A 26434-nucleotide genomic window follows, 5' to 3' on the forward strand; every position below is an offset into this window, starting at 1 on the left:
GTCTGCATATTCTTAGCACAGCATCAGGTTATATTGGGCAATTCACTGCAAGCCCCAGGATGGCTGTACCAATAAGGATAAATTATATTGATGTATTGATCATGCTGAAGTAATTTTGGGTGATTACCACTTAATCTGTGTCTAGCCTCCTCTTTATTTCCCACTTTGAGCTCAGACCAAGGATACCCTAGAGGCAGATTATTCAAGGTGGTGAAATTGGGTCAGATGTGGATCTTAGATCAGGCTATGCTGTGTGGAACGATAGTGGATCATTCTTTGTTGGATCGTTCATGCTTCCTGGAAGGTAAGAGACCCTGGAACCTCACCCAGTAGGTATGTATGACAGGCTCAGGGAGGAACACTGCATTTTGCCTCTGGAAGCCCCTAAGGTGGAGCTCAAAGGTATTCATCCCTGTGCTATCATCCTGATGATGAAGCATTCACTAATGACTGCTGCTAATTTGTCCACCCCAAGGCCTCACTTTGATTCCAGAGTTTATTGAGATGTCCATGTGCCAAGGGTGTCCAGTCAGCATTTCACAGGTTAGGTGCGAGGGGTGTTGGCCCACAGTTGTTATCATGAGTGACTCTTTGAGGACTTTCTTCTTCATGAGTGGCGAACACCAGTGTGCTCTCACAGGGAGTTCCTGGCACTGGACACACAAGGTGTACATAGGATTGACATGTTTCCAGTTTTGAGGGAAGATACAGCCCCACCAAATATGTCTTGTGAGGTTAATTTGTTGGCTCATGCTGATCTAAAGGATGCCTGGAGCCAAATATTTTAGGGTTGTCAGCGCACACTTGTAGAAGGAGTATACAAAATCATTCTCTGAGCCCTTTCCCTAGGTCTGAGTAAAAGGCCATTGTTAGTTTTGAAAAATGGATACAATGGTACAAAGATACAAAATGGTATATACCTTTAATTTTCTGCCTCTTGCATCTTTTGTGATGTGTCTTCTGGGTTGAGGGCAGGGAAGGGGTTGTTGAAAGCCATTAAGACTCAACCTTGAAATGGCTGAGAATCTCATGACCTGTGTCAGTATTTGCTGATTTCTTCTGCAGCTTTACGTTTTGAACAGACTATTAGGAACAGAAAGTATGCAAGGTCGGGGAAAACAGGTTGTTTAATTTTCTCAAGGACATCTGGCTTGGAGGAAGACAGAGTTGCTATGTGTATCAAATGTGCTGGCTTGAATATGAGATAATTTACCCCTGGTTGTTTCTGCATGGATAAAAGGGTTATGTTGAATAAACTTGGGGCTTCAGTATTCACTGTTGCCTTCCCAATACTTTCTGTCTCTCTTTTTCCCCCCTTAATCCTAACTCCCTCTTTCAGGGCTGTTCAACTTGTTGGCTTGCTCCAACAAGGGGTCGATGACAAAATAAACAGTAATTAATATGACTTATTTAACATGGGTTTCGCTACATCTTTGAGGAAGAAGCCAGATGAAATTGGGGTTGACAAATTAGTAAATCAGTACAAGTGAGCCCTCAGGCACCTTGCTTATTGAATAACACATCACTGCATATGTCTAATAGCAGAAAAGATTCCTTGAGACCAGGACACAGGAGAAGGGAAACCCACAAAAGACCCGTGATATGGACATGATGTTGTTTATCATATATAAACATTTATAAACCACGTTATTCTGCCACTGCCATGTATTAGATGCAAATGATTTAAGACTTTATTGGAAATGTGCCTGTGATTCCTGGTTTTGTCTGTCTACCTACCTTAGTTCCTTCATTTAGGTAAAGTCTGAGAGAAAAGACAGCACCACATACTTAATTAGCAATGGGAGTTTCTTGATGGGTTAGATTTGGGTTCACTTTAGGGTTGTAGGGTGCTAGAGTCAGAGTCTGTACCTTAGATTGGAATGTAGGTCTTGGGATTAATGTTCCCTGTTCAAGAACAAGGGTTAATGAATAGAAACGGAACCTAAGTGTCAGAAATTAAGAGTCAGATGTTAGTGGGCAAATTAAAGGGCTTGATGTTTAGAATGTGTCCTTCCTAACAGCTTATGTTTACAGTTGCTTAGGGCTTATGTATTATGGTATAAAGATGTACAGTTATGATTTAAACAGTACCATTTTGGAAGTTGGTTTCTGAATTTGAGACTTCTAAGTTGTGCTCATGATTTTAAAAATTGGGATAAATGAATTAGGCTATTTTTTAACAAATTGGTTTTGGGTATCAGGCAATGCTCAGGGTGTTAATAGCCATTCTGATGGTGAGGGGCTTTTCAGGTAGTTAGGGGTTCAGTGTTTGAGGAAATGATCAGTGTGTTGTATGGATGCCCAGTATGTTCAGTTGTAAGGGCTAATAGTTTGGGAGATGTTGTTTAGAAATTAATGGTTTGTGAATTAAGTATCAAAAGTTATTTTTGCATGTTGAAATGTAGCCTACACCATTTTTATATTTGTTAGCTATTTATGTCATATCTTGAATCTAGTATAGATATGATTATTAATTTATGATTAGAAGAATTTTAATTTCTCTTTGGAAGCCTCTGTTCTTTCTTAACCAATCTTATTCTGATTGCTGTAGTTTTTACTATCAGTTGTGAAAGTAGATATTCTCATACTTTTTCTGAGGTGGGGTGATGTTGTTTCTCATTCCTCTAATGACATTTCTCATTCCTCTAATGATATTTTGACTCCCCCCCCTTAGAAATGTTTATTAGCATACTAACATGTTGAACTATATCAGTTCTATTTTAAATTTTAGAGGGTTTTTTCCCCCTTAACATTAGAGACTTTGAATTTAGTATGTTTTCTGTGTCTATTTAGAGAATTATTTATTTTTTACATTAATTGCTATATTACAGTGTTTCTTTTTTCTTATATTAAATCAACTCAAGGACAGATTTCAATTAATCTTGGTATATAATTAATTTAATGTGTTGTCTGACTCAGTTCCCAATATTATAAACAACTTTTTCATATAGATCCATTATCAATACAAGGGTACACTTTACTTGCAATATCATTATCTGCCCTTGGTATCAGGTTATTACTGGTCTCATAGAAAATGTTACTAAGTGTACTCTCACAAACATTGTTATGTCTGCTCCCAATAACTTGAACTTGAAAACAAAACATAAGGTGTTTAATCAGACTGTGTGAATATTCTGATGTCAAACTGTCAGAATTTTCAACTTTAATCTGTCTTCCAGTTAACCTTGAAGTTTTTCACGGAATTTAATTTTGATTATGTTGGTTATAGACCTTCTGAGCATCCTGAAATCCACTTAACTCTCACAGATATAGCTGTGCCTAGATCCTCTGGTCTTGTAGCTGACCCCTCAGTGTAGAGGACTTTGTGATTTATGCTCCCCTTCACAGAAAAATGGTCACTCACACCTTAGTGACTGTGTGCTCACCTCACACTAGAGCCCAAGTTTGGGAAATAATCGGCCAGAAGACATGCTGGGTGGATCTTAGAGAATTTCCTTCAGCTCACCTCAAGGAGAATTGTCTAAATCCATGAGTGGCAGGAATTCCTGTTATGTTGTCATTGCTTTGTTGCACACAGACACACAGAGGAAACTCATTCCTTCTTTTTAGTAAGAGAACTTATGTTCCACCAAATGTCACATGAAAGGTTTGTTGTCTGTTACCATGGAAATAACTTCTGTAAACATAACTAACACGCTGGTATTTTGTGCATGTCTGGGGTACTGATTAGTGGTTTCTGAGGTTGTTGTTGTTTCTGTTAGATGTCATTGAGTTGATTCCACATCATGGAGATCCAATACACAACAGAAGGTAACACTGCCTTCTCCTCTGCCAGACTCAAAATTTAGGATGAACCCATTGTTGCCATCATTGTGTCAGTCCATTTAGTTGGGGATTCCTATTTGTCCCTGCCCTTCTACTTTGCCACATACACTAGGGACTGCTCCCTTTTGACAACATTGTCCAAAATACATAATATGAATCTCACTATCTTTACCTCTAACTAGCACTCTGAGCTTACTTCTTCAAAGACAGATTGGTTTGTGCCTTTGGAGACCAATGTTATTTCAGTACCCTTCACCGGAATTACAATTCAAACAAATTGATTCTTCTTCAGTCTTCCTTATTCAGTGTTCAACTTCCACATACATATGAAACAATTGAAAATGCTATAGTTTGGGTGAGGTGAACCTAGTGATCACAGTAAGATCCCTGGTCTCCAACACTCTAAACAAGCCTAATAAGGCATATCTATCCAATACAATGTGTCTATTGATCTCTTGGCTGTTACTATCACCATTCTGGGTTTTTTGCATATTTTTTCAAAAGCTAACAGTATTTCTGGAAGGAGTTAAAATTTAGTCAAGCATAAATTAAGAATATTGCTCTAGGCGGGGTCAGGAAACCAACTTTACTCCGGAACCAACCAATGTAAGAGCCCTGAGTTTAAGCCTGTTTTTAAGACAGTGAGCCTTATATTCAAGGTATGCTTGATGACTGGTATACATGAGAGAGTCTAAAACAAATTGTGCTTCTCTCTGTAGCCTGACTTTCTGATTAGTTTTACAGGAGCACTAGTCTACACCCCTTATCCTATAACTGCAACCTCACACAGCCCTGCCTTCAGAGACACCATGGGGGTTGCAAAAGGGCAGTGACAATGATATCCATCTAGCCACTCAGGCTAATGCAGCCCTACTTTATCACAGCACAGCCTCTTCCCAGCACATGAATTTTGTGTTCCTGCCAAACTAGCTTCCTGGTGGAACATGTTTCACAAGCTCAAGCCTAGGCACTAGTTTTTGCCCTTTCCCTAGAAGACCAAGACTATGGATGGCACATCCCAAAACCCAAGCTAATAAGCCCTCTCCTATGGTGTGTGTTGTCTGACATCTGTCAGCATTACCTAGAGTTTGGAATCCAGAATCTAGGCCAAGATGACACAAGGCTTGATCAGTCATCTCTTTCCTGGATCCATCTTGTATTTTTAAGCTTCTGCCCTCACTTTGGCTCTTGTCATGACCCATTTACCTACCCCTTGATATTCCTTGACTATAGGCTGCAGTCTTTCACAAAGGCGTTAAAATTGAACGTCCATAAACATAAGAGCTTTAAAGAGTAGGAAATAAGTATTCCCCTGGCTTGTTTCCTTGTATAGAATATCTCTGTCATGGCCAAGGTACCTCTAGGATGTCCTATTGGTGTCTCTCTGTCTCTTGTTGTCCACCTGTACAACTTTCTCTAGGTAGCACACTATTGTGAATACATGGACTACCCAACGATAGGCATTTCTTCATGTACAATACATATTGTAATGAATACGCAGGATGCAAAAGGATTAAGGCAGGTTAAATTTGATGAAAAGCTCAGCCTGGGTTGGAGTGGCATATTTGAGCATGATTCAGCTTGATCACTTTCCCCAGATATGTTAAGGATTATGGTCTGAGGTGCTTTAAGGGCTTGTAATGAACGTTCTTCATAAAATATTCCTTTCTTCATTTAGATTGCTGGTGAAAAGATGATATTTACCTTCAATGGAGCTTGAAAATTTTGATGCCTTAAATCTACTTTATTCTAAAATAAATATTGTATAGATAGGATGTGAATCCAAAGTTGAAAATGATATGATAAATTAGTAAACTTGCTCTGTAAAGATAGAGTGGGCTCTTGTTTAATGCAAATACCCTCATATTGGAGCATGGTTTTGATCCCAAGGGGTGGGGTTGGTCACTACTTAGCACAAGAAGTGCAGGCCAAGAACCTGACATGCCTTTTTCAACATTGACTCCTCTTCTGGTTCAGAAAAAAGAAATATGGTCTAGTCTAGGGAGTTAGAAAACTCTTACTACTGTCTTGCACAGTGAGGCATCACAAGGAAGGATTTCATCTTCCGACTGGTATATGACCCAAATCCATTCACCTGACTCCAAACAGGGTCAGCCCCTCTGGAGTTCCTGGGGACAGCCCCGGCTGAGGAGCTAGAGGGGAAACAGAAGGGATCTGTGTTTCCTGAAGTCTGACCCTAGGAGAGCTCCAGTGTACAAGGGCCCAGGCTGTCCTGATGGCCAGGTTCCGAGGTCTTTGCTCATGTCCCTGAATGATAGAATTCACTGGGTAAGTAACTGATATAATTGTATTTGAAGTTAAGTTCTGAGCACTCCAACTTACAAAAGGCTCATGGAGTAGTGGTTACAGATTGGGCTGTTAACTGCAAGGTCAGTGGAGCAGAAGTATGTCACACCTGTGGTGAAAGACAGGGTGTCTACTCTTGTAAAGAGTTAGTCTTTGAGAACCACAAAGGGCAGTTCCATCCTCTCCTAAAGGATCACTATAATCGGAAGCCATTCGATGGCATTGAGTGCGGCTTTAGGTTTTGGTTGCTGATAACAGTGACAAACTCAGTGTCTATTTGCTGTGTCACAACTTTGATTAAGCTGCCATTAAATACTCTCTGATCATTAACCAACACGTACATCATCTTCCCCCTGGAGGAGAATGCCTTTGAAGTAGATTGCCTGCACTCCTTTCCAGCCAGCCCCTTTCCACTTGACTGCCTAGGTGTTATCCTTGATGGAGGTCAACTTTCTGAGGACAGGACAGGGGCCATTGCCATGAGTCTTGCCTCAACTGGCTTTGTGTGAACGCTCTGAACCTATCTTGTAAGTGCCTCTATCTAATAATGTGCATGTTCTAATCATGGTCCAATTCCTGCTGCTGCAGACCCATTTGTACCTGTCATGTATTAATCTGCCACCAATCCTGATCTGTGACATGCCTTTTGTTCTATGCCATTTACTCAGGGTCCCAACTGAATTCTCAGTTGTTCTTTTGACCTCGTGCTAATGGCCTCCCTAAAATATATGATGTGTATGTGTGTGTGCCTGTTTCTTTTGCTATCTCTTAAGTTTAATAGATGTTCCCCTTAAATAATAATGGCATAAGGGTCACTTTTCTACCTTAATACACAACTTAGGATCATAAATGAATCAAGCTACTGTTCTTTCAGACAGAATCTTGACAGAAATAAATGCAGGTAAAGTAAAGCCCTGCAGCCTCCTGGTTTCTATCTTGAATGGGCAAATGTTACAAAGGTTTTTTACTCTGCAGATAAATGCTCATTCCACCCCCTAGCCTCAGACAAAATACACTCAACTCTGTATAGTTTGCCAAATCTAGTTCCCCAGATAAGTTCTCATATTTACACCACTTCTCCTACTAACCTTCTGCACAAAGGCACTGAGTTTTCTTGTTCTGTGGCCTGGCAATTCCACTGCTCTGTCTCAGTGTCGTGATACCACTGCCACCATGTCTGCTTCTGCTTCTTCCCAACGCTTTCTCTCTTGTGTCACAGTTCTCTGTCTTCTGAGTTGAAGAGTATCAATACAAGAATCTACTTTGCAAAGGCCCCTATTTTTAGCTATTCTTTCTAGATGGTAGTGAGATCCTAATTTGTTTCTGAAATGGCTCAATTAAGCCTCACGTGATGTCCAATGTGACTAATTGCCAGGTTGGGTTTTTAGACATCGTATTTGCATAGCTACAAGGGTACCAATCTATTGTTGGGCAAGCTGCCCACTCCTCTTAAACCAGAAAATCCAACCTCAATACTATCAAGTTAACACTGACTTATAGAGAACTTATAGGACAGGGTAGAACTGCCTCTGTAGGTTTCAAAGACTGTATCTCTTTAGCAGGGTAGAGAGCCGTGTCACTCTAGGGAGGAGAAAGTGCCATCTTTCTTTTTAGGAGAAATATGTGGGTTCCAACTGTTGACCTTGGGGTTAGCAGCCCAACAGTAACCACTGTGCCACCAGAACTCATTTCTTTCATACACTTTGGTGGATGCCAAACCCACGTAAATATTTGGAAGGATTTAAGGGGCCATAGCTAGAAAAACTGTATACTTGCATAGGCCAAATAACAAATTACATTAAGTACTACAAATAATGCTACATTAAAAACATTGTTTACCTTGGGATTGAAAAATGCACTCATTATGGGCAAATGTATACTTCATTTAAAAAACAAACATATATATATATATATATATATATATATATACACACGCACATAGGTTTCAATCTAATATGATACATAAGTGCTTATTTTGGTGCCCTGGCTTTGACATGTAGTAAGAGTTGTACTTCTAACCTCATGATCAGAGGCAAAAATCCCATTAGCTGCCTGTTGTGGCTCTAGAGGTGCAGAAACTCTGCACAGCAGTTTTATAGTGTCCTAAAGGGTGCTGACATGTCTAACTCTACTTGATACTGTGTTTTAAAGGGTTTCTAAAGTGATGTTGTAATTTATAGTTCCCCTAGAAAATAATTTTAAATTTATAACAGCTTTTTATATAGCTCATTTGAAATGCTTCCAGATGCTTTAATTAACAATCATCTTTAAAGTTCAATGACTTGTCATTCTCCTTGAGTCACACAGTAAGGAATTGATAATTGTGTATTCTGTGAGGTAGGGATCAAGCTCTTTTGTTTCTTCCTTTTGACATGTATATTTGATTGTCCAATCTCCATTTGTTATAAAGACATCTTATATTCACATGTCTGAAAATTGTGAATTTTAAATTTTATTGCTCAGGGTAAAAGCATATTTTCTGTCACTCAATAAAGAGACCATTACCAGTATTGGGGACTTTGTGTGTTAAGAAGTGCTAAGAACAGTAACAGAATCTGGACCTACGTGTTATGCATTACATTGTATTCTCCCATCAGTCTCCAGATTGTGCATCACCAGCATCTTAGAGGAAAGAGGAAGAAGTCCTTTGTTTGACTATTATTATTTCTGGGGTGGCATCATGAGAGATTCAAATTTGTGAACATCATTAGAGCTGATCCAGATAAGACAAAAATAAGAGCATCTCATTTGCTGGCAGTTCTAAGGACCAAAGAAAATGACCAATGCTCAGGTGATTCTGATGTATTTTATCCTTTTCTGTATGTCCTACTGGAATTGTAGGAGCCTGTGTATTATTGATTCAGTTCATTGGAAAAGTGGAAATCTGAAATAGAAGTTAGAGATGAACTTTTATTCTGATTTCAACATTGGGCTGGAGAAGATTACGAATATATTGATCATAGGGATAACACTAAACTATTTACATTGAGCATAATATGTCGCTAAGGATTTTTGGATGATGGTATCTTTCAATTCATTATTCTGTGGCCAACCCATGAGAATCATTCAAATTAAATGCTATTCCTTGTTTTTAGTGAGAAATAAGATCACGTCTTTTGGAGAGTTCAGTATTCCATGGGATTTTTGCCTGAGTTTCTTTCATGTTTCTTTCTGAAGGTGATGTGTTATGTGATTTCCCAAATATCAACATTCTCTTTAATGCATCTAAAATGGGCCTTGTAGCAATAGTGGTTTAAAAATGGCTGACAGTTTCTAACATCCTCTAACTATAGATGTAGGAGAGCGAATCAACCATCAGCATCAGCTTAAACATACCTATCCCCTCCAATGGCTTTCCAGTTCTGACAGCAGTTATCTCTACCTTAGTTTTCTCCTTCTAAGTTTCAGAATTCTTTCCAGTGGCCACATACCAATTATAGTATGGAGTCATAGGTTCAAGTTTTATTAAACAACAGAATGTAACTTGGTATCAGAATCAATGCGCTACACATTGGGATTCCTACTAAGGAAACATGGAGGCAAAATTTGCTCTTGTTCAGGGCAGGCCAGTTTTCTCTTTCTGCTATCAGACATTTTCCCTTCTAAAGATAGGCTCATTCCTTACTTCCATCTGTATAGGCTCCTCTTAGCTCCTTGAGGATATCTTCCTCTTGATCTTGCCTGCCTGCCTCACTATCTTGGCTGAAAAGCCCTTTATGGACCTGTCACCATTAGCTCTGTTGCTGTGTCTTTTCTCCCATTGTCATTATCTCCATTGGTACAGCTCTTGACACATGAATAGTACAGTTCATTTTGCAGGAACATCAGACTAGTCCCTATGAGGTAGAGGTTTAAGCTGTTCTGTGATTTGCTCTGCAGTATCTCACAAAAGTAAATAGCTATCAAGTAAATAACTCTTCAGGTTGTGGAAACTGGTGAGTGCCAAATCCATAGTTCATGTATCAGTCTGGAGGGTTCTCCTCATTAATGTGTTTGTAAATGGTGATGAACCAGATCCTCAGGTAGACAATAGTCCACTGCCTCACAAGTTGAAGTTGTTGAATCTGGTCAGACAAGTTAGGGGATGGTGAGGAACCCAAATGGAAAGGTCACACAACATTGTTGGCTTATAGTGGTGGAAACTCTCAAATCAGGTCACACATGTGGACCCTCAATTGCAGGGATGTCAAGGAAATGGTTAATGTATTTCTGGAAGTTGGCAAATCCCCAAACCATGGGTTCATTCTGAACTATGTGCATAAAATTGCAGACGGCTTTGACAGCACCAAACAAAGTGGCACATAAGAACATGGCAATGACAGTAACAACACCAACAAGCTAACAAACAAGCCACTGACATACAAAATTTAAAAGGAGAAAAAGACAATAAATAAGTAGACAGATAGATAAATTAATTAATTAATTAAATCCGGGGCGGGGGGGAAGCCTGTTAATAGTTTAAGATCTGTTTGTTTACCTCCAAGGGTGTTTTCCAGATGAGTCTGATGGGGTGCAATGTCCTGGCCCCAAAGTCCATCCTTTATACTCCCTCGGGACCTCCTTGCTCTGCTTCCCCCACTGCTACATTGCATGCCCCCAGTGTTTTGCCTCAGTGTGGTGGGGTCAGTTCAGTCATATATCCCACACTATGTCTCCAGTGTTGTCCTGTGTATGGCCATGTGTCAGTGCAGGATGTCGCATCTCACAATGGGGCCAGGTATATGATCCTCTCTGTACATTGGACCCTCCGAGCCGGGCTATCTTCCTCTGAGCTTGGTGGGCCCAGGTCTGCTCCACCCCATTCTTCCTCCTTCCTTGGCTTCAGCTTCCTTATGGGTGTGGTCAGTTCCTTTCCCACACTAGATGATCTATTTTCATTTTCTGTGGCACTCCCTTCCAAGATGGGGGTCAGGCTGATTCTGGTTAGGGCCGGCATAGGGGTGTTTTTGTGGATTCCTCTGTGCGTTACATTGCCCTCCTGGTCTGGCGCGTCATGGTGGGGTCTGTATGCACTTTCTAGTTCTGTGGAGACACAACCAATACTCTCCCCCTGGGTGAATTAGTGCCCTGTTTCCCCTGTGCCATGAACTCAGTTTCTCCCCACTCCAATTCTCCCTTCCCTTATTTATGTTGGATTCTAATGTACCTCCCTAGGTGTGGCCTGCTCTCCATCCAACTATCAATGCTTCCACCTGTTTATTGCGAGATAAGTGCTTATTCTTCTATTCCTGGCATTCTAATTGTACTTACCTCAGGGAACTCATGTTATACCTGGCCTTTTGAATTTGGTTTACCTCGCTTAATATGATTCCTTGCAGCTCTTCCCATGAAACGACATGTTTCACGTGATCATCCATACTTTTCAGTGCTGCATAGTACTCCATTGTGTGTATGTGCCAGAGTTTACTAATCCATTGATCTATTGATGGAAACTCAGGCTGTTTCCAAGTCTTTGAGATTGTGAATTGTGCCATAATAAACACTGAAGCACAGATGACTGGTCGTGTTTTATTTGTTGCTTCCACTGGGTATATGTCCAGTAGACGGATGACTGGGTCTTAAGGTAGATCAATTTCCATTTTCTTTAAGTATCTCCAGATCGCTTTCCACAGTGGCTGTACAAATCTACACAACCACCAGCAGTGGAGGAGGGTTCCTACTTCACCACAGCCCCTCCAACACTTGTTGCTCTCTGATTTGGGCTAGCCTCAGAGGTGTTAGGTGGTATCTCATGGTTGTTTTGATATGCATTTCTCTTATGGCTAATGACCTGGAACACTTTCTCATATTCTTATTGGCCATATGGGTCTTCTCCCTAGTGAAAGTTCATTTCAGTTCTTTTGCCCATTTCCTTAGGGGGTTAACTGTTTTCCTCTTTTTGCAGGTCATGATGGTGTTGTAGATTTTAGTAATGAGCCCTTTGTCCGATGTGTCATTACTAAAAATCCTCGCCTAGTCTGTGGGTTGTCTTGTCACCCTCTTGGTGAAGTCTTTCGAAGTGCACAGGTACTTTATTCTTATTAAATCCCATTTGTTGATTTCCAGTTCACCTGTGTGTGTACCCTTCTCTATTGCAGTGAGCCTATGAGTTCCCTGGGTCAGTGCTCTGAGGTTACTCCCAATTCCTTCCTTGATGGTCCTTATGGTTTGGAGTTTAACTTCTAGGTCTGTGATCCACCTTGAATTTATTCTTGGGCATGAGGTGAGGTAAACATCTTGCTTCATCTTTCTACATGTAGGAATCCATTGTTCCCAGCACCACTTGATAAAAAGGGCATCGCTTCCCACTTGATGGTTTGGGGATCCTTATCGAAGATCAGTTGTCTATATGCTGATGGTTTTATTTTGGGGGTATCCTTTTCCACTGGTCTGAGTGTCTGTCATTGTGCCATTACCATGCTGTTTTGACCACTGTAGCTGTGTAATAGGCATTAAAATTGGGTAAGGCAAGTCCTCCAACTGTGTCCTTCTTGAGGAGTTCTCGGCTAATTCTGGGTTTCTTCCCTCTCCATATGAAAATGGTGGTCAGTTTGTCCATTTCTTTGAAGAAGGTTGATGGTATTTGCAATTGTATAACATTGAACTTGTAAAGTGCTTTAGGTAGGACTGTCATCTTTATTATGTTACGCCTTCCAGTCCAAGAGCAGGAGATGTTATTCCATTTGTGGAGGTCGATTTTGGTTTCCTGTACTAGGGTCTTATAGTTTTCTTTATTTAGGTCTTTAGCATTTTTTGTTATATTTCTAGGTATTTCAGTTTGTTCTTAACTACTGTAAAGGGTACTTCGTTCTTAATCCTCTCTGCCAAGGTTCTGTCTGATGTGTGTAGAAAACCTACCGACTTCTGTTTATTGATCTTCCCTATTCCTCTATCGCTGTAAGTACTCCAGCTGTCGAGCTTTTGGGGTTTTCAATGTACAGGATCATGTTGTCTGCAAATAGCAATAGCTACACCTCCTCCTCCCACATTTGGATACCTTAGATGTCCTTCCGCTGTCTTATGGTTTTAGCCAGAACCTCCAGAACAATATTGAATAGAAGTGGGGACAGGAGGTATCCTTGTCTTATACCCTTTTTCAGTGGGATTGTTTTCGTCTTTTCTCCATTGACTATGATGTTGGCTGTTGGCCTTTCATAGATAGCTTGTATCAGCTAGAGGAACATACCTTCCAATCCTATCTCAATGAGTGTCTTAATTAGAAATGGGTGTTGGATGTTTTCAAATCTTTGTCTATGTCTATGGATATTACCATATGGTTTTTATCCTTGTTCTTCTCGATGTGGCGTATAATATTGATGGATGTTCAACCATCCCTGCATCCCTCGGGTGAATCCTCCCTGGTCATAGTGGATGATGTGTTTTATATACTTTTTATTCTATTGGCCAAAATTTTGTTAAGGATTTTTGCATCTATGTTCATTAAAGATAGATATTGGTCAGTAATTCTCTATACCTGTGGCATCTTTGACCTGTTTGGGTATCAAAGTAATGCTTGCTTCGTAAAATGAGTTTGGGAGTTTGCCATCCTCTTCTATGATATGGAATACTTTGTGGAGGAACGCTGTCAACTCTTCCCTGAATGCTTGGTCGAATTCTGCTGTGAAGCCATCTGGCCTTGGGGCTTTTTTTGTTGGTAGGTTCTTGATGACCCTATTTCTTCTTTCACTATGGGTTTGTTGAGGTTCTTGATCTCTGAAATAATCTAGGGACTGACTGTTTTTCCAAATATTTATCCATGTCTTCCATGTTTCTGAATACATTAGAGTACAAACCTTCATAGTACTTTGTGATTATCCTTTTAATCTCATTGGGATCTGTTGTTATTGCCCTTTCATCCCTCATCCTGGCTATTGATGTTTCCTCCTTTCTGTCCTTGGTAAGCTTTGCCAGAGGACTGTCAATTTTGTTAATTATTTCATAGAACCAGCTCTTAGCTGCATTTATCTTTTGCATTGTTCTCTTGTCTTCCCACTGGTTTAACTCCTCCCTGATTTTCATTATTTCTTTTCTCTTGCTATTAGAGGGGTTGTTCTGCTGATTCTGTTCTAGTTGTTGGAGGTTTTGTGTTAATGTATCTGTCATGTGCATCTCGTTTTTTTCATATATGCATTTCATGATATCAAGCTACCTCTGATAACTGCCTTCGGAGAGTCCTATATGTTTTGATATGTTGTGTTCTTGTTCTCGTTAGTTTCTAGAAACTTCCTAATATCCTCTCTGATCTGGGCCTGTACCCATTCATGTCACAGGAGATCATTGTTCATTCTCCAATTGGTTGCCCTTGCTTTTCTGGACGTCCTCTTGTTAATCTCCAGTTTTATGGCACAGTGATATGAGAAGGATGTCTGAATATATCTGTGTTTGAATTTACTCAGGCTGGACTTGTGTCCCAGCATGTGGTCTATTCTTGTAAAAGATTCATGTGAAGTCTTTTGCATGTGCATGGAAAGCTTTATAAATGTCTATCAGGCACTGATGCCTAATTACATTGCTTAGCTCTATCGCCTCTTTACTGAGCTTTTTCCCAGTGATCTGTCTTGATCTGATAGTGGAGTGTTATAGTCACCTACTATGATTGCTTAGTCTGTGATTTCTCTTTTCATCCTTTTACTAGTTTGACAAAATTTGCCACACCATTATTAGGAGCATAAATATTCAATATGCTAAGTGTTTCTTGGTTTACTTAACATTTGAGCATTAGGCAATGCCGCTCTTTGTTTCTTTTTATGGTTTGGATCTTGAAGACCATTTTGTCAGAGATTAAAATAGCCACCCCTGCCTTTTTTTGAGTTACCATTGGATTGGTAAACTTTCTGCCAGCCCTCTATTCTTAGCATATTAATGGCTGTGCCTTAAGATGTGTCTCTTGCAGGCAGCAGACTGATGGATTATGTTTTGTGAATGAGTCCTTGAGTCTTTTTCTTTTAATGGACCAGTGGAGTCCATTTGAATTCAGAGTTATTATCACTATCTCTGGATTCATAGTTGTCATATCCTGTTTTGTGTTTTGGTTAACTTCATATCAGTGTACTGTGTTTGAGTGGAGAGTTTCTATCTTGTCTTCTTTTCCATCTGAGACCCTGTTGTCCAGGTAATTGTTGCTGGTATGTTGGCTTCTCCTGTTAGTTCTTGGTGGAGATTGATCCTCTGATCATAGTGAGTCAGCCAGTATCTTCTGCAGGGTCGGGTGTCTTGCACCATATCCTTTGAGTCTTTCCTTGTCCTGGAAGACCCTTATCTCACCATCTACCTTAATGGATATCTTGGTAGAGTACAGGATTCTGGAGGAGGTTTTTTTTTCAGCTTTTGGAAGATCTTGCTCTATTCTCTCCTCCTCTTCATGAAATCTGCTGATAGGTCTAAGCATATTCTTACCTGCTCTCCTTTGTATGTGACTCTCTTCCTTTCTCTTGCTGCTCTTAAAATTTTCTTTTCCCTCTAAATTGGATACTTTTACTATTATATGTCTTGGTGTGTTCTTCTTGGGGTCTAATCTAGCTGGCATCCTTTCTGCTTCCCAGGAGTGCCTGCTTCTCCTTGTTAGGGTAGGAAAGTTTTCTTCCAGAAATTCCTTTACTATCTTGACTGTCGACTTGTGTGTTGTATTGTTCTCTAGTAGACCAATTATTTGAATATTATTCCTCTTCATCTGTAATTGATTCCAGGTTATCTTCTGCTTGTTTAATTTTCCTGTATTTCTCACTTGCTTAGGTCTGTTTGGGTGTCCTCAAGATCACTGATACGGTTCTCTGCCTCCTCAAGCCTAATCTTAATTCAATGACTTTGTGTGTGGCTTCTCCTACCTCCTTTGTTAGCTCCTGCGGTTCCCTTTGGTGGGTTGATTTCATCCCCTCTATTATGGACTTCAACTTCTCTATCATTGTATACTTATTCTGGGTTGCTTCCCTCAATTCCTGTAGTATTGCCAGCAGACGTCTGAAGATTTCCTTCTGGGCAAGATCTGTATCTGTTTATTCTATGAGAGACGTTAGCTCTGCTACTATGTTTTCTCTTTTTTTGTTGGGTGTGATGTGGTCTGTTGATTTTTCCTCGATCCTATCTTAGGCCCCCATGTTTCTGGGAGGCCAGGGGGCCCTTATCTGTGTTATTGTTAAGAATTCTTTCAGGCGATGCCTATGACCTATTCTAAAGATGGGTCAGACTGCTGTGTAGGCAGAATTCCCAGAAGGCTTAGTGAAAAGCAGTGGTGAGATGTTTCAGCGACTGGTGTGGAGGCTGAAGCCTCAATGAGTGCCCCCGGGCTGCTTTGACCTTTTCTGTCAGGATACCCTTAGCACCCCCCCTTTTTTTAGTAATAAAAACGGGAAAAGTTCAAAATTAAAAAATAATTTTTTTTTAAAATTGGGAGGAAAAATAGAGAAAGACAGAGAAGGAGAAGCTATAAAAGACGAGATAAGAAGTGATAAGTGAAGTGGAAGGAGCAAAAAAAGATAGAAAACCTATAGAAAAGGGACAGAAGAGAAGTAATAGTAATAATGAAAAGGAGGAAGAAAAAGAGAGAAAACACAGAAAGTGAAAGAAAAAAAGAAGAAAACAAGCATGAAATTATATATATATATATATATATATATATAAATTCCCCCATTCTTTTCCCTCCAAGTTAGAAATACCTTATAGAAGGCGGAGGTGGGCCAGTCCTCACTACCACAGGACATGTTGCTGATCTGGGCTCTGGAGCAGGGCTATGTGAGTGAAAAATGCTCCTCCGATCAACCAGCACTCCCAGGTCCCTGCAGTCCTGTAGAGTTAAGCCTGTGGGCAGAGGCTACCAAGGCGGGAGAAGCCCCAGAGGGGTAAGCTTCCTGCACTGGCAGGAAAAGACTGGGGTCACAAGGGGTCCTGAGGGAGGCAAAGGCCGCAGCGCTCGCCTCCTGTCCCAGCTGGAAAGGGCTGGGGTAGGCTTAGAAGCTGGTACTGGGGTTCCCGCAGTGCACTGCACTGGTGAAAGCCAGCTGGAGCATACAAACAGTACTGGTGGGGACCGCAGAGCCACGACCTCGGCTCCTTGCAGGCAGGGAGCAGCGCAGGCTCCTTAGCGTCGTGTTCCGAGCTGGATCAGAGGGCGGTGAGTCTGCCCTCCACCCTGGGAGGAACGCGCCAGAACAGGCTCAGTACTCAGCCACAGGCTGCTGGAAACCGCGCAGCACACCGGGGAAGGCAAAGCTGCTCCAGCGGGGCCACAAAGCCCTTTTGCTCGCATTCCTAACTGGCAGGAGCACCCACTGTTATGCCCAGGGATGTCAACGCTGGAAGGAACGCCCGAGTCAGGTGGCTTTAGCGCTCCCCGGGCTGCGGGCACTGGACTCTGCGGTGGTGCAAGTCAGCCTGCAGTAGCTCCTGCGTAAATGCAGCATCAGGGACAGAAGCGGTTTGGGCTCCGGGTGAAGGCCCTTGCTGGTGGGAAGTGAAGCGGGAGCTAGCCTGACGGAAGGTGGGGGGGGGGTTTGGGGGTCAGGCATACGAGGTGGCAATGGAGAGGTCCCCTGCACCAATGGGGGTGGATGGTCCCCCGTGGGGGTTGCCCAGCCAGCCACTAGTAGCCTGTAGACCAATTACCCAGGCCTTGGTTGAATGGAGTGAGGGAGGCGGCCCAAGTGCAGATCCGTGCCATCTGGGGAGAGGGGAACCACAGGAAAGGGAAGATTCTCTCCAAGTGGGGTCCCTCGAGTGGGCAGTTGCTGTAGGGTGTCCCACCACCACTGTGCCTGTTTCGGCAGAGCAGTCAAGCAACTCGGAGCACGGGGTCCCGGTCTGGGGAAGGAGTGAGACTATAGCTAGACGGAGCTGCGGTGGCGGGAGCTTAATGACACGATATGTCCCACAAATCGGATCCTGGATTACCGAGGCCCTGGCTCAGGACAAATGTGTGGGGTGGGGTGCTGTCCCGGTGGATATTTCACTCATCAGACTCCTTCCACTCGGCTACCTGGACAGTAAACCCGCCTTGTTTGAAAGTACTCTCAGAGTATGCTGGTCTCCTGATCCGCCATCTTCCCAGAAGTCCTTGGTTAAATTTTCAATACATATATAGTTTTAATTATTCTATTGTGAGTCTTACAGATATCATAACATTCCATAGTTCTATCACATGAAACACTATTAAACAATTGCTACCACAATGTTTCCAAACATTTTCTTTATTTTAGAACTCCTTGATATCAGCTCCCCTTTATTCCCTCTCTTCAATCTCTTTATTGTGGAAAACAGAACCTTCATAAAAGTGTAAGCAGCCTCTTCTCTATACTTCTTACCAGCAGGGCTTAGAAGACAAGGGCTAACGCTAGAGGAAATTGTCCAGAGTCCAGAGGATATAGATAAAGGTGATAACACACAATCCTCCAGGTACAAAGAGTTTTCTCTACACTGCTTTCCGTTAGATGAAAGTATAAAGCTGTCTCCTAAAGACATCCAACTTTTGCTACTCATCTAAAAGATGCCTAGCTTTAAGAGCAATAAGGTTCTCTTTGTTGCTATCAAGGAGTCAACTATTCCTTTGTCTCTTACATGCCTTCTGGATGGGTCCTAAGAGACAGTTGTGTAACTGAGGGGCAGAAATAAAAAGGGAGAGAAAAGTATTTCTGCGGTCACCTCATCCATGATGTCAGGTCTGAGCTGGATAGAGAGAATATATACACTCACCGATTTATATTAACTCCAGGCATGCAAACCCATCCCCACCCCACAACACACACACACACACACACACACACACACACACACACACACACACACACAGACACCTACCTACATAATGAGGTGGGAAGTTTCTTTACGCTGGAGGTCCCTTAGTTCATTGGTTGAGTAACTTAACACCAGTGCTGAGGGCAGTTAGAGGGGAGTAACTTGTCCCCTGACTGGGAATATAATATGAGTGTGTCTGCTTCTATACATAAAGCTGGTGGCTGTTAGAGATTAGCCATGTGCTCCTATGAGGTATCATTAAGGAATCACTACAATGGGAGGATATTGTGGGGATGATGGGGATGAATTTTCATTAGGACCATATGACTGGGACTCTTCTCTAACATACAAATATGAAGGCCTCCCTCCACCCAGAATCCTGGCCTTGCAGGCTTCTTTAATGCAGACAATAGAGAATTTATCTGCAAATGTTCTCTTCCTGGTCATCAACTTCACAGCCTGATACTTACCATGAAGTGTTTTAAAACATTCAGGCTGTCCCAGATTCACACTTTGCCCATTCTGTTGTGTATTTGGCTGCTAGAGACTTGCATATCTCACTCCTATATAAACACTGCTAAATGACGTCGATCACTCATCAGCATTACAGATCAGACTGCTATACCCTATTTTTTGCTGTCTGCTTTATCTTCCTTTATGTCACATGCTACTTCTACGGACCCATTTAACTGTGAGGCTGGATCCCACAGTTTATGTCTGCTTTAAGAGTTGGTACAAAACTTTAATAACACTTGTAGTTATTGTTTTTACTTGCAGGCATGTGAAAATTAACCCACCCATGGCAACATTGTAACTCAGGAGAGATCTTGCAATGCACTTGTTTTTGATGATGAGCATGACACCAATCTTCATGAATTTGTCAGTCTCAGCCTTATAAACCACTTAAATCTAAAAATAACTAGTGCTTAAAGTACAATAACATATACAATATCAGTTTTTAAACATATCATTTTGACAACTTGCCATTTTTCTTGATAGTACTTCATATATTCTGTCTTCCAATTATTAGCACATGTTTGTAGGCAGCTATTTTTTCTCATGCCATGTCACCCAGTGAAGGCCCTCAAAGCATTACTCCATCCACATCATTACTGTTGACTGTACTTTGAGAACTTAGTACTTCTAAAGTGTTATTTAAGTGCCATTAAACCTGAGGGGCTAATGTTCTAGAAGTTAATCACCAGTTCTTCCTCCTAGTCTGTATTTCTGGAATTTCCACTTAGACCTGTGCACCATGTGTGATCCTGATGATATTTTAAATACTGGTGGCAGTGTTTTCGATGTCACAGCAATCTGCACACCCCCACAGGAAAACACTGGAAGATGAGTTTTGTAAGCTAGACTGTAGGCTTTCCATAAGTCTCATATACACCTGTAAAATTGTGTTCTCCGAAGTTGAACATTCTGCATTTTTCACATTTCGTTTGTCTAGTACTTAGTTGTCTTTCAGTAAAGATTGATGGAATGAATACATCTGATCTCAAGCACCTGAAATTAGCAGGCCTTACCACCCTTGTGGGTCTGTGTCTTGCTTGTATTTATATTCTTTTTATATTTTCACGGTCCTATTAAGCAACTACCAAATCTGTGTTCATTCATTATTTTCACACCCAAACTGATTTCTATAATAACTGTGTTTACCATTTGGATTGTTTACGCAATTCTAAAATAAAGAAGTCAGTAGTTTTCAATGAGACGAGAGAACTTTTCTTGATATTGAACAGGAACAATTTTATACTGGAATGAAATTCCCTGATTGTGAAAAATCCAGTAGTATGAAGTCACAATGCATTCAGCATCAGGAATCTGACAAAACTGAGAAACCACGCATAGGTGATAAATGTGGGAGAATCTTCTTCAAGGAGTCTTTCCTCTGTGAGCACCACTTCAGTCAAATTCTTGATAAGACTTATGAATGCATTCAGGGTGGGCAAGGGTTCGACAAATCATTCAAACTCACTGTACATTATCAAACAGCACATAAAGGACAAAACCCATACACAGGGTTGGAATATGGCAAAGTTTACCACAGTAATACATATTGCGAGGAACATTAGAAAACTCATGTAGTAGGTACCCCCTGTGTATGCAGTGAATGTGGGGAAGGATTTAACAGGAACAGTGATCTCACTGCTCATCAGCAAACTCCTACTGGAGAGAAACCCTATGTATGTCATGATTGTGGAAAAGGTTTCATTCAGATAGCACATCTCAAAATTCATCTACGAAGTCATACTGTAGAAACTCCTTATGTATGCAGTGAGTGTGGCAAAGCTTTCAGTCAGAAGCAATGCCTAACATCACATCAGACATTTCACACAGGAAAGAAACTGCATATCTGTGGTGAGTGTGGAAACACCTTTATTAGGAAGACCAAACTTACTGTTCATCAGCGAACTCATACTGGAAAGAAACCCCATGTCTGTGGTGAATGTGAAAAAACCTTTATCTGGAAGAAGAACCTCACTGATCATCAGTGAACGCCTACTGGAGAAAAACCTAATATATGCGATGAGTGTGGTAAAGCTTTCAGTCAGAAATAATACCTTACAGCACATCAGACATTTCTTTTTTTTTTAAAACAATTTATTAGGGGCTCATACAACTCTTCTCACAGTCCATACATATACATACACCAATTGTATAAAGCACATCTGTACATTCTTTGCCCCAATCATTTTCTTTTTTTACATTTTGTTAGGGACTCATACAACTCTTATCACAATCCATACATATACATACATCAATTGTATAAAGCATATCCATACATTCCCTGCCCCAATCATTCTCAAAACATTTGCTCTCCACTTAAGCCCTTTGTCAGGTCGTCTTTTTTTTCCCTCACTCCCTGCTCCCCCCTTGCTCATGTACCCTTGGTAATTTATACATCGTTATTTTGTCATATCTTGCCCTATCCAGAGTCTCCCTTGCCCCCATTCTCTGGCGTCCCTCTCCCAGGGAGGAGGTCACATTTGGATCCTTGTAATCAGTTCCCCCTTTCCAACCCACTCACCCTCCACTCTCTCAGCATCGCCCCTCACACCCTTGGTCCTGAAGGTATCATCCACCCTGGATTCCCTGTGCCTCCAGCCCTCATATGTACCAGTGTACAACCTCTGCCCTATCCAGCCCTGCAAGGTAGAATTCGGATCATGGTAGTTGGGGGGAGGAAGCATCCAGGATCTGGGGGAAAGCTGTGTGCTTCATCGGTACTACCTCACACCCTAATTAACCCATCTCCTCTCCTAAGCCGCTCTATGAGGGGATCTCCATTGGCCGACACTTGGGCCTTGGGTCTCCACTCTGCACTTCCCCCTTCATTCAATATGGTATATATATATATATATATATATATATATATATATATATATATATATATATATATATATACACACACACACACACACACACACACACACACATATCTTTTTTTTTTTGCATGATGCCTTATACCTGCTCCCTTTGGCACCTCGTGATCACACTGGCCGGTGTTCTCCTTCCATGTGGGTTTTTTTTGCTTCTGAGCTAGATGGCTGCTTGTTCACCTTCAAGCCTTTAAGACCCCACACACTATCTCTTTTGATAGCCGGGCACCATCAGCTTTCCTCACCACATTTGTTTATGCACCCATTTGTCTTCAGCGATCCTATCATGGAGGCGTGCAGTCAATGATATGGTTTTTTTGTTCTTTGATGCCTGATAACTGATCCCTTCGGGACCACTTCCATGTGGACTTTGTTGCTTCTGTCTAGATGGCCGCTTGTTTATCTTCAAGCCTTTAAGACCCCAGTCACTATCTCTTTTGATAGCCGGGCACCATAAGCTTTCTTCACCACATTTACTTGTTCACCCACTTTGGCTTCAGCAGTTGTGTCGGGAGAGTGAGCATCATAGAGTTCCAATTTAATAAAAGAAAGTATTCATGCATTGAGGGAGTGTTTGAGTAGAAGCCCAAGGTCCTTCCGCCACATTAATACTTAACCTATAAATATAGACACATAGATCTATTTCCCCATCCTCCTGTATATATTTGCATGTACATGTCTTTGTCTAGACCCCCATAAATGCCCTTTGACTCCTAGCTCTTTCCTCCATCTCCCTTGACTTTCCTCCTGCCCTACTACCATGCTTCGTCGCCACCTGGGCTAGAGTATACCTCTTCTCTAAGCAACCTTACACTTGATCATTTCCCACCAGGCCTGCCACTCCCCCCTCTCTACGATTTTGGGTCCCATGTTGTTATCTTGTCCTTGTGTTTGTTAACACCACTTCCTTACCCCCCTACCCCGCCACTCCAAGTCCTCCCGGAACTTTCGGTCTCATTGTTTTTCCTCCAGATAGTTCATCCAGCCTGTCCTATTCAGACAGACCTGTGGAGACACTAACATGCATGAAAGCAAGAAAGAGGAAAACAAAGCAACAGTATACAACCAGACAACAAAACAACAAAACAACAAAAACAAACCACTGACAAAGAACAAAACAAAACACTTCACAAGAGAAAAGCTTGTAGTTAGTTCAGGGATCGTTTGCTGTCCCTTTGGAGCATTTTCCAGTCCAGTCTGTTGGGGCACCATGCCCTGGCCCCAAAATCCACTTTCAGCATTCCCTGGGACCTTGCCACTCCATTCCCTTGCTGTTCCGCTGCAGTCCCCTGTGATTTGCCTCGGTGTAGTGGGATCAGATCAGGTGAAATTCCCACACTGTGTCTCCGGTGCTGTCCCCTGTATCGCTCTTAGTCACTGATTGGCATCATTTCTCACAGTGGGGCCAGTCATGTTGTTCGGTCTGTGGACTGCCTGCTCTACTCAGGAACATCATCCTCACGACCTGGTGGGCCAGGCTGTGCTCCACTCTCTCCTCCTGCCCCTTCATCTGCTCCCGTGTGCTCTGATCAGATATGTCCATCACCCGGAGCTGCAGAGTCAATGTCGTCCTTTGGAACAAACTCTTTTTGGGGGAGGGGCAGGAATCCACTTAATTTATGGTGCTGGGGCCAGCCTCCCAGACCTCTCCACTGGTTCCCTACTCCACGCCGGGATATTGCATTCACACCTTGCGGCACTGGGTTGAAGTCTGCTCCCACTTTTCCTGTGGAGATATAAACAATACCCTCCCCATGGGTGGATTAGTGCCCCATGCACCCACTACCCTTTTCTTCCTTATATTCATCCTTTGTTTTCCTTTACCCCTCTCCTCCACCATTGCATCAGACATTTCACACAGTAAAGAAACCCCATGTATGTGGTGAATGTGGAAAAACCTTTATCAGGAAGACAAACCTTACTGTTCATCAGTGAATTCATACTGGAGAGAAACCCTATGTATGTGATGAATGTGGAAAAGCCCTTGGCAGGAAGAATGTTTTTACTGATCATCAGTGAATTCATACTGGAGAGAAACTGTCTCTGATGAATGTGGAAAAACCTTTGTAAGGAAGAATGTTTTTACTGATCATCAGCAAACTCATACTGGAGAGAAACCCTATGTATGTGGTGAATGTGGAAAAACCTTTTCCTGGAACAGTAACATCACTGTTCATCAGCGAACTCATACTGGAAAGAAACCTCATGTATGTGGCGAATGTGGAAAAGCCTTCATCAGGAAGCATCATTTCGCTGTTCATCAGTGAATTCATGCTGTAGAAAAACACCTTATGTATGCTGTGAGTGTGGTAAAGCTTTTAGCCGAAAGCACTCCCTTACATCACATTATATAATTCACACAGGAAAGAAACTGTTTGCATGTAGTAAATGTGGAATATCTTATATTTCGAATTCAAGTGTCATTCAACACGAGAAAATTGTTAGCAAGAAAACCTTTCAATGAGGTTAATGTAACAAAGCTTTCAAAATAAAGGTACTAGGGTGTGGTCTGGGCTGATTGCAGGGCCAGATAATGGTAACTTACCATGTGGCTTTCCATACTCAGAACTGCTGTCACTTTTCTGACATGGTCCACAGGGGTGGACAGAGGGACTTCCAGTCTTCCATATGGTGCATAGTTCCCTTCTTGCTCTTCAAGCTTTCAGTTCCCCAAAGAACTGGACCTTGTGTTTCTGGAACATAGCTATGCCAAGCAATAAGGAGCCCACCCAGATGCTAGTAGTCCCTACCCCACCTCCATTCTCTTTGTTACCCGCCCCCCCCCACATTCACCCCACTGAAGACAGCACAAAAGTACCATAAAATACGAGTGAAGATATTAGAAGACATATGGAAACAATTAGTCCAGAGGAAGAATGGACCACAGTCATCCTCAGCTTCCATGTATCTGAGACCAGAAGAATTATATCGTGCCCAGCTACCACTGCTAATTTACTCTGAAAGGTATCACAAAAGAAAGTCCAGAGTGAAGTGGGAGAACAAAGTGGAACAAAATCCAAAATCATAAAATAGACCAGGCTTCACATGAGAAAAAAGAGCATTCGCTGAAAAAGCAGTTGATTCTAAGACGTGTTTACTTGTGTATAAAATGATCCACTCTGGAGTATTGGAGACAATCACTGGCTGTATTAGTACAAGAAAATAATCTCTTGTCTTTCATGCATATGCAGGGAGCATGGAGAATGAAAAGGATAGTAAAGTTGTACCAACCCAATGTGCTATGAAGGTATTTAAAACAACCCTTATTGAGTTCCAGAATCATGAACATATATTAAAGATGATTAAAGGTATAAAGACTGCTTCAGTAAACAAAATCCACCTAAGATCATCCACATGAGCGCAGAAAAAAAATGCACTGTTTCTCAAGAATGCAGAGCGTTGGAATTCCTTGTCCAACAGTTGTCATGCTCAAGAAACACATTTCAGTTATGTCTTTTATGGCCACAATGTTCCCACTCCTAAATTAAAAGAAGTAAAGCTCAGTAGTGAATTGAAAGATGCCCAGTATCAAAGTCTTGATATGATGCAGCGGTTACATAATGAATGTCCACTGATCCATCCTGACATCAGTGAGTATAACAAGCTGTGGCATGCTGGAAAGATCTGGTTGAGTGATGTCAGCCAGTCTGTAGAACCAATGTCATGGCCTGGAATTCCTATTCCGGAACTGTAAGAATGTCTCCCAGACTTTCCAGAAAGGAGGAGTTATGGAGCTCTCAATGAATGAGAACTCCTTAATGCTGTTGCAGGCTTAAACATCTCAGCAGATAATGAAGCTGATTTCTCAGCTGACATAGAAGCTTTGGAGAAAATGAATGAAGATCATGTTCAGAAGAATGGAAGGAAAGCTGCTTCATTTGTGAAGGATGACAGAGGTCTACCAGAACTACATCATGAATCACACCCATGACCGCTGACTTTCAATATTAACAGTGACCGTGACCATAATTCTAGTGGAAAAATTATTCTCTATAGTACTATGAAAAATGCAAATTTTGTTTCACAAAAGCTGATGGAAACAGGCATAACCTTTCATTGGGGCATCATGAAATGGAATTGAATGGAACGTCTTCCACATTATGACACCCAAGAAGAGACATAAGTTTGTGGAGAAGATAAATGCATAAGAACTAAAGTATCATGGCCCAAAAGCGTCTTTAAATTTTCAAAATTTTTGCATGTAGTTAATATGGTTAAAACTGTAATTCATAGCCATCATGTAAAAGGATTAT

At 41.6% G+C, this 26434-nt stretch overlaps 1 pseudogene; it reads left to right on the forward strand.

The window, feature by feature from the left end:
• Positions 1–225: 225 nt before the first annotated feature.
• LOC142427534 (serine/threonine-protein kinase RIO3 pseudogene) lies at positions 226–26112 on the forward strand (annotated as a pseudogene).
• The last annotated feature ends 322 nt before the right edge of the window (positions 26113–26434 follow it).

Source organism: Tenrec ecaudatus, chromosome 15 (genome assembly GCF_050624435.1).
Source record: "Tenrec ecaudatus isolate mTenEca1 chromosome 15, mTenEca1.hap1, whole genome shotgun sequence".
NCBI classification, from domain to species: domain Eukaryota; kingdom Metazoa; phylum Chordata; class Mammalia; order Afrosoricida; family Tenrecidae; genus Tenrec; species Tenrec ecaudatus.